This window comes from Oryctolagus cuniculus, chromosome 19 (assembly GCF_964237555.1).
Source record: "Oryctolagus cuniculus chromosome 19, mOryCun1.1, whole genome shotgun sequence".
Taxonomy (NCBI): Eukaryota; Metazoa; Chordata; class Mammalia; order Lagomorpha; family Leporidae; genus Oryctolagus; species Oryctolagus cuniculus.
This window is the reverse complement of record NC_091450.1, coordinates 17,164,372-17,172,573: the sequence shown is the minus strand read 5'-3', so window position 1 is coordinate 17,172,573 and position 8,202 is coordinate 17,164,372. Positions and strand designations below refer to the sequence as shown.

General features: G+C 54.7%; 1 protein-coding gene and 1 non-coding gene across 4 annotated transcripts in view; one reads left to right on the top strand and one right to left on the bottom strand.

Moving 5' to 3' along the window:
• Positions 1-2,335: 2,335 nt before the first annotated feature.
• Positions 2,336-2,417, bottom strand: TRNAL-UAG (transfer RNA leucine (anticodon UAG)). The gene has a single exon. It is a non-coding gene; the product is annotated as a tRNA-Leu (tRNA).
• Positions 2,418-2,494: 77 nt separating this feature from the next.
• The window catches only part of EEF2K (eukaryotic elongation factor 2 kinase), a 70,740-nt gene continuing 65,032 nt past the window's right edge, over positions 2,495-8,202 (top strand). The window contains exons 1-2 of one of the 3 annotated variants that reach the window (XM_070064605.1): positions 2,495-2,654; positions 7,942-8,013. The gene's annotated coding sequence lies outside the window, so the exon portion shown is untranslated. Of the gene's footprint in view, positions 2,655-7,926; positions 8,014-8,202 lie in introns of all 3 variants that reach the window. The other 2 variants (XM_070064604.1, XM_070064606.1) reach the window with 2 other exon arrangements.

The following is an 8,202-nucleotide window of genomic DNA, read 5'->3' as shown; positions in this document are numbered from 1 at the left end:
GCTGTACACCCCACGCCCGCTACCAAACACACCCTCAATCCAGTGCTGTGATGGGCTGTCAGTACTTACATTTCTTTATTTTTAAGAGTTGATCATGGCCGGCTCCGCGGTTCACTAGGCTAATCCTCCACCTAGCGGCGCCTGCACACAGGGTTCTAGTCCCGGTTGGGGCGCCGGATTCTGTCCCGGTTGCCCCTCTTCCAGGCCAGCTCTCTGCTGTGGGCTGGGAAGGCAGTGGAAGATGGCCCAAGTGCTTGGGCCCTGCACCCCATGGGAGACCAGGAGAAGCACCTGGCTCCTGCCTTCGGAGCAGCGCACCAGCCGTGGCAACCATTGGAGGGTGAACCAACAGCAAAAGGAAGACCTTTCTCTCTGTCTCTCTCTCTCACTATGCACTCTGCCTGTCAAAAAAAAAAAAAAAAAAAAAAAAAGGAGTTGATCATTAAATTTTTAAAAATTATTTTCAGTTGTATTTGAAAAGGCAGAGAGACAGGCTGGGAGATCTTCCATCTGCTGGTTATTTCAGGCCAAATGCCTGCAATAGCCAGAGCTGGGCCAGGCCAAAGCCAGGAGCTCAGAACTCAGCCGGAGTCTCCCCTGTGGGTGGCAGGGATCTGAAGACTCCAGCCATCACCTGCTGCCTCCCGGAGTGCATGTTAGCAAGAAGCTGGGAATCGGAAACAAAGCCGGGATTTGAACCCAGGCACTCTGGTATAGGATGCAGGTGTGCCAAGTGGCATCTTAACAGATGCACTGGGTGCCTGACCCTATACGTTTTCATTTCTTCTCTTGAACCCATTCCAAAATGACTTTAATCAAGGCCATTAATAGCCCTGCCCAGAAATCATAAACCCAGGTGATGATTTTGTCTTTCTCACCTCTGAACAGCACTCAGCCTAGCCGGCTACTCCCTCTTGGACGCCACACCTGGTTACCACAGAGGACGCCGGCCAGGTCCCCCCTGTCTCTTTTGCTGGCTCCTCTTCCATTGCTGTCCCGTCAAGATTATGGTCCTCGGGGCCCTGTCTTGGCCTCTCTTCCTCTCTCAGCCTTTTCTGGGTGACGTCATCCATTCCCATGGCCTCAGTCTCCAGTGTTATTTTCTCAGAATGCTCTCTTGGCCTCCAGACTTCCACGTCCAACCCCATACTTAACTCCACGGCCCACAAGCATCTTAAACTCGCTCTGACTCTGACTGACCTCATCCGCTTTCCCACAAACCTGCTCCCTGTGGGTCCTGTGTTTCCTCCCACGGAGAAGACAGGCACGGCCAGCTCTCCAGCGACCCAAGCCCGGCACCTGGGCATTTCCCTCTCTTTACAACATCCTCATCGCCCACTTCCGTCGGGTCCACCTCGGAACCCTCCCTAGGCCCCACGTGCTCCGCGTCCTGCATATGTCCACCCTGCAGTAGGCTTTGAAGACCACCTCCTGTCTCCGAGGGGAGCTGCCTGTGTCCCAAGCTGGAATCTGCCACTTTGTGGCTTAAAACTCTTCCGTGGTTGCCCGTAGCCCTCAGGATCAAGTTCAGGAGCTCAGCTTGGCACTCGTCCGCCTGCAACCGCTTGCCCCCTGTCCAGCGGACCCAAATCCCTCCTCGGCCGCCTGGTCTCTCTCACCAAGCTCTGATCTGCCTCTAGGAGGTCCTACTTCTCAGAAATGCCCCCCACCCCGTCACTTTCCCGTGGCTCCTCTTGCCAGTTTCAGGTTCCAGCTAGCCAGGTTATAACAAACTCTGCAGGTCCACAGACATGTCTGCCTTACCCATCGTAGGACTAGTTGGGTTTCTGGCACATGGTAGACTCTTCAGGCATAGTTGTTGCATGAACAAATGAGGGACCCCCTAAGCCAAGCCTGAAGGCCAAGTTGGAGGTGAATCAGCTGAGACCTCAAGGCTGACACCCAGGCTTGTTCCCCAAGCTCTGTGTCGCCGGACAACTTTTTCTACCAACAGGGATCTATGGAGTCAGCCAGAGCCGTCGCAAGGACACAGAGCTAGCCGGAAAGAGCCCTCCCTAATCAGGTGGCGATTATAATCACCCCACCGACAACCTTGCTCCTTGGGAGGTATAGAACCCCAGGCCTGGAGGCGTTAAAGACCCAGGCAAACTGCTGGGATCTTTTCAGGGTACCCTAGACGGTTTTCCCAGGAAGTAGGGAGAAGTTCTTGCTTTGTCTCAAGTAGGCAGGGGTGGCACGTGAGACGTTTGTGTCCTGGGCCTTCACTGCCAAGTTTGTTGTTTTTTCTCCTCTCCCTACCCAGTTCAAAAAATTTCTTGAGTCAGGAAAGAATAAAGGGAGGGAATGTGGAAAAAAACATATGCCCTTCCGGGTGTGGCAGCGGTGGGATTCGAACCCACGCCATCGAAATGACTGGAGCCTAAATCCAGCGCCTTAGACCACTCGGCCACGCTACCGCCCAGTTGGTGATGCTGCTGCTCAGCCTATATTAGTCCGATGACGCGCACGTCTCGCGCTCAGCAAGCCCCGCCCCTGCAGGTGTGCGCATGCCCAAGGCAGGGCCGGGCTCTCTAAGGCCTCAGCTTCCCGCGGCGTTTTGGAAACACAGTTGTTTCGTGATCAGCAGCAGTAAGTCAGTAAGAACACCGTTAGGAACGAAAGAAGAGTTCCTAATGGTTCAGTCTTACTCGCAGGTGCGTTTGGGTTTGAATTTTTGCATTTTCCATGGGCGTAATACCGCGTGAGGCCACCTGGGGGCAGTGCCGCGCTGCCGCTCCCTCCTGGCTGGGCCTGGGTTTGCAGCTCTGATGTGCAGTCGCCCCTACTGCCCTGTGTGGCCTCCTGGGCTGGCCCCTGCTCTTGCCATCACCGGCCCAGGCCGGAAAACCGGTGAACTTTGTTCTATCATCCCCATTTCAGACGGCCCAGCCTCCCAGGACCCAGGTCCTTCTATGCAGGTTATTTCGGGGTGTGTGTGTGTGTGTGTGTTGTAGGAAAATGCAACAAATACGGAGCCCAACAAAACAGAAACAGACTTCCGTTTCCCACCATCCCGAATAGTGAACATTTTTGCTTCAAATCTTTTTAAAGATTCGATAGAATTCAGGTTTCCTTGGATACCCCCGAGTTCTACTCCCCTTCCTCCTGCCTCGGGAATTTTCAGTCTTTTTGGACACGTTTTCCTCATTCACATTCAGGTAGGGTTACTCCTTTCCTTGCAGCCAGCAGAAATCCAGGGGTAGATACAGGCCATCCCTCCATGCGCGGGGCAAGCTGCGTGATGGCCCCCAAGATGCCCACGTCCACGCTTCCAGAACACCAAACACCTTAGGTGGCGAACAGACTCTGCAGGTGTGACTGGGGATCTTCAGGTGGGCAAGGCAGCCAGGGCCAGCCGCATGGTCTCAGTGTTTGTCACAGGGCTCTTCCTAAGAGATGAGGCAGGGGTTCCAGGAGGAGATGAGGGGGGTTGAGAGCAGAGACCCCACCGCGGGCGGGCCTGGCAGTGCTGCGGAAAAGGCAACGACCCAGTTCTCCCCCAGCGCCTCCAGGAGGAGCCCGGGTGTCAACACCTTGATGCTAGGACTCTGACAGCTGTGAGACTGTACTTTGTGTCCCTTGAAGCCACTACAGCTATTACCACAGCAACGAGAAACCCCTATAGGACTTCCGTGGTCTGAGCTTTGGGGGCCTGTGTGCCCTTGGGAAAGTCCCCTCTGTGTGAGCCTCCGCTCCTTGTAGTGGAGGCACAGTGAGGGCACAGGTGGGTGCTGTAAGGATTACGTTTGTTCTGAGTCCTTTTTTTTTTTTTTTTAAGTTTATTTACTGGGGCACCGCTATGGCACAGAAGGTTAAGCCGCTGTCTGCAGCGCTGGCATCCCATCTGGGCATCAGTTTGAGACCTGGCTGCTCCACTTCTGATCACCTCCTTCCTAATGTGGCTTGGAAAGCTGCGTGAGATGGCCCAAGTGCTTGTGCTCTTGCATCCATGTGGGAGACCTGGAAGAAGCTCCTGGCTCCTGGCTTTGGTCTGGCCCAGCCCTGGCCTTTGTGGCCATTTGGGGAGTGAACCAGTAGGTAGAAGATCTCTCTAGTGTCTCTCCTTCTCTCTGTAACTGTGCCTTTCAAATAAATAAATAAAAACAAAAGATTACAGAGAGAGAGGAGAGACAGAGGGAGATCGTCCATTGGCTGGTTCACTCCCCAAATGGCCACAAGGAAGCCAGGAGCCAGGCGTATGGGTTGCTGGCACCCGTACTTAACCTGCTGCAGCACCACAGCACCGGCCCCTGTGCTGGGAGTTCATGCCCTTACGGTCTGTCAGGCACTGTCCGTGCTGGAGAATGGAGCAGACAGAGCAAATGTGGGAATGTGCGCCCAGCATTTATTTTTATATTTGTAAGATTTTTTATTTGAAAGGCAGCATATCAGAGAGTGAATCTTCCACCTGCTGGTTCACTCCCCAAATACCTGCAACTACCAGGGCTGGGCTAGGCTGAAGCCAGGAGTCAGGAGCTCCATCCAGGTCTCCCCTGTGGGCAGGGCCCCAAGGACTTGGACTTGGACCATCACCTGCTGCCTTCCTAGGCACATTAGCAGGGAGCTGGACCAAGATCAGAACCAGCGCTCTGATGTGGGATGCGGATGTCCTAAGCAGTGAGGGCTTAACCTGCCACAGCACAGATGCTGGCCTCGTGTCCAGCATTTATCTGCCTCTCTAGCACAGGCTGAAAGCAGTGGTGACGGGGGACTCCAGCTGGTCTGGCTACACATGAGCATTTACGCGTCTCTCCCCGGATGATGCTGAGCCCTGCCAGGAGTGGCAGGCGATGCCATCTCGTTCACCCAGAGCTCAGGGCCCAGGACAGTGCTGGCAGCAAGAATATTCCTTGAACAATGATGTTGCTCTCTTGGTGGAGGCTACCCCACCTTGTCACAGGAGCCTGGAGCCAGAGGCAGGTGCTGCCTGCCCTAAGCACCCACGGGACTGTGTCCACGCAGGGCCAGACTGTGGCTGGCTTTTCTAGGTCATCTCCCTGTGGCCCAGGGAAGGAGGCAGAGTTCTCTGTAGGTGATCGCCCTCTCCACAGTCTCGCAAAAGAGTTTTCCAGTCCTTGGATCATCTGCTGGCACCGTTCGGTCCTCCAGCTGTCTCTCGTCACTTAATTATGGTTAACATTTGTCCTGCACCTTGGACGCCTGATCAGGCAGAAACGGACCTTAGCGGGGACCAACAGCTGTTGATGGAGTTGTTCAGAGGCCTGTGTGCCCTTTGCCAGCACCCTGCAAATCCAAGAGAGAGGCCAGGCCCTCGGCCCACCCACTCTGCCCGGCCTTCCTCCCCAGCCACGCCTCCCAGGGGCCTGCTGACTCAGCCTTCTTGCTGACTTATTCCTTCAGGGCTGACGCGGGGCGGCTCCCATGCGGAGCCCAGCCACAGCCAGGCGAGGGTAGGCAGGGAGGCTGCAGAAACCAGGGCAACCTGGCTCTGTTTGCCTTTTGTTGTGTTTGGAAGGGGTGTTTAAAAATAACTTTTCCAAAAGTGGCCAGTGTGCCTTCCCTGTGGACACCCAAGCAAAGAAAGCAAGTACAAGAAAAACACAGAAAAACACAATCACCTGTCTCTTCTCCAAGCCTGTTATAAACTCTGTCCTCCCTTAGGTAGGGAGAGCCGGGTTTTGCCTTTGTTCCTAGGAAATGCAGTGCTGCCTGTTGTAAGCTTTTACACTATGAAGCCGCAGGTCTCAGGCTCCAAGGGAAATTCTCGGGCGGAGACACCCCAGCACCCCTCAAGCTCAGAAGGAACTGCTACACCAGGCTTTGGGGGCCACCCTTCCAGATCTTTCCTATGCAAATACAGAGGCCCCCAGCACAGGTTGCTCAGTCTCGCCCCACCCTCATCCCAGGGTTTGCTGACTCAGGGTTTAAGACATAAGTCACCTGCAGCAGTTACAATGCCTCCTCAGCAAACCTCATCCTGCACTGAGGGCCTGGGTTCAAGTCCCAGCTCCGCTCTGCAGCCCAGCTTTCTGCTAGTGCACACTAGGCGTCAAGTGCTTGGGCCCCTGCTGCCCATAGGGGAGACCCAAATTGAGTTCCAAGCTCCTGGCTTTGGCCTGGCCCAGTTCTGGCTGTTGTGGGAAGATAGAAGATCTCTCTCCCTCTCTCTCTCTCTCTCTCAATGAAAATAAGCACTTTTTTAAGAATAAGAAGACAGGAAGGTGGTCATTTCATAGCAGGCATCCCTACGGCTACAGGTGGGCCAGCCAGGGCCTCTGTGACGAGCGTACTCACCCTACAAAGGCCTGGGATCCTCGAAGCCCAGGACTGTGCTGCTTACAAAGCTACAGCCCACGCCCACGGTGCTGGGGAGCTAAGCAGTGGACACTCCAGACTGTGGCTGCCCTCCTCCCCGAACCTGCAGCTCTCCTAGCCTCCCTGAGCCTTCATGAGGATCACACCCTGTGTGCTGTGAGGGAAACAGGCACCAGACCCAGGCTGGGCTGTGGCCCCTGTGATGTGTGCTGTCTTCTGTGGTTGCGCCCCAAGCTCCGTGGTCAGGAGACAGCGGGAATCTGCGGTTTTTGTTTTGGCAACAACTTTATTGTGATATAATTCACATACCCAATACACAGTTCACCCATTTTAAGTATGTAATTCAATGACTTAAATTTTTTTAATCTATTTTTTTCTTTATTTAAAAGGCAGAGAGACAGAGGGATCCTTCCGTCTGCTGGTTCACTCCCCAAATGTCTGCATCAGCCAGGGCTGAGCCAAGCTGAAGCCAGGAGTCCCGTATGGGAGGCCAGTGACCCAAGGACGTCAGCTGCCACCTGCTGCCTCCCAGGGTGTGCATTAGCAGAAAGCTGGCTCTGAAGAGGAGGAGCTGGGACTCGAACCAGGCAGTGTGATATGGGATGTGGGTGCCCCAAGTGCAAGTGGTGTCTTAACTATTTCGTTAAACACCCACCTCCAAATCAGTGGATTTTAGTTAAGTCCCAGAGCTATGCAGCCATCACCCCCTGCCTACCTGGGGGCCACACAGAGAGAAAGAGACACAGGGAGAGGAGAGAATCTTTGGGTCTCCCACATGTGTGCAGGGGCCCAAGGACTTAGCCATCTTCTGCTGCCTTCTCAGGCACATTAGCCCGGAGCCAAGTAGAGCAGCCAGGACTCCAACCGCCGTCCATACGTGGAAACTTAACCTGCGGCCACAGAGCCGACCCCAAGCGGGTTCTTAAAAAAAATTTTTTTTAATTTATCCTCATTTTATTTGAAAAAAGGCAGCGAGACAGAGACAGGCGTGAGAGATGTCCCATCCACTGTTTCAATCCGCAATTACTTGAAACAGCTGGGGCTGGGCCAGGCTGAAGCGGGGAACCGGGACCTCAGTGTGGGTCTCTATGGGGGCAGCAGGCACCGCCGCCTCCCAAGTGAACATTAGCAGGCAGCTTGGATTGGAAGCAGAGGAGCTGCAAACCCAGGCGTCCCCAGCGACGTCTTCACTAAGCCCCGGCCACGCCGGCCCCCTGGGGGTCTGGTTTCTGTGCCTCCCCCTGCAGGAAGTGGCTACTATACTACCTCCTAGCGCCTGCCTGGGAGCCAGTGAGGGCAGGGGAGGGTCGGAGGGGGCCTTCGCTTAACGCTGTCAGTTTCCTTAACACCTGGAAGTCTTGGCTGCTCCTCCCTCCCTCTCTCCTGGGGGAGGGGAGCCTTGTTCTAGCCCCTCCCCACTCTGACCACTCTGCGTGACCGCCCAAAGCCCGACGATAGGCTACGGTATCAAACTTAATAAATGCAACAGTTACAATTTTTATTTCTAATATAAAACTCGTAAAATTTCTAAACTTTCACCAGAAACTAGAAGACTATAACATAAAAATATTATATTCACAATAGTTACTGTTAGTTTTCCTCTTGATGTCTTTCCATTGTTATCCATTTATTCCTTGGGTATTTATTAAGCATCTACTACGCCAGGCCTGGGTCAAGAGTCTGGAACGCAGCCACTTGCCAGACAGGTGAGGAACGCCTGCAGGACAAACTCAGCAGGTAATTGCACAAGTAACGGCAAGTGTCACACCCCTCCCTGCCCTGCACTGCCCATCCAGTGGACGGGGCTGTCCTCAGGCCGACGAGCGGGCCGGGAGCTGGGGACGGGAGCGGGGAGCCGGGAGCGGGGAGCGGGGAGCCGGGAGCCGGGAGCCGGGAGCCGGGAGCGGGGAGCCGGGGAGCCGGGGA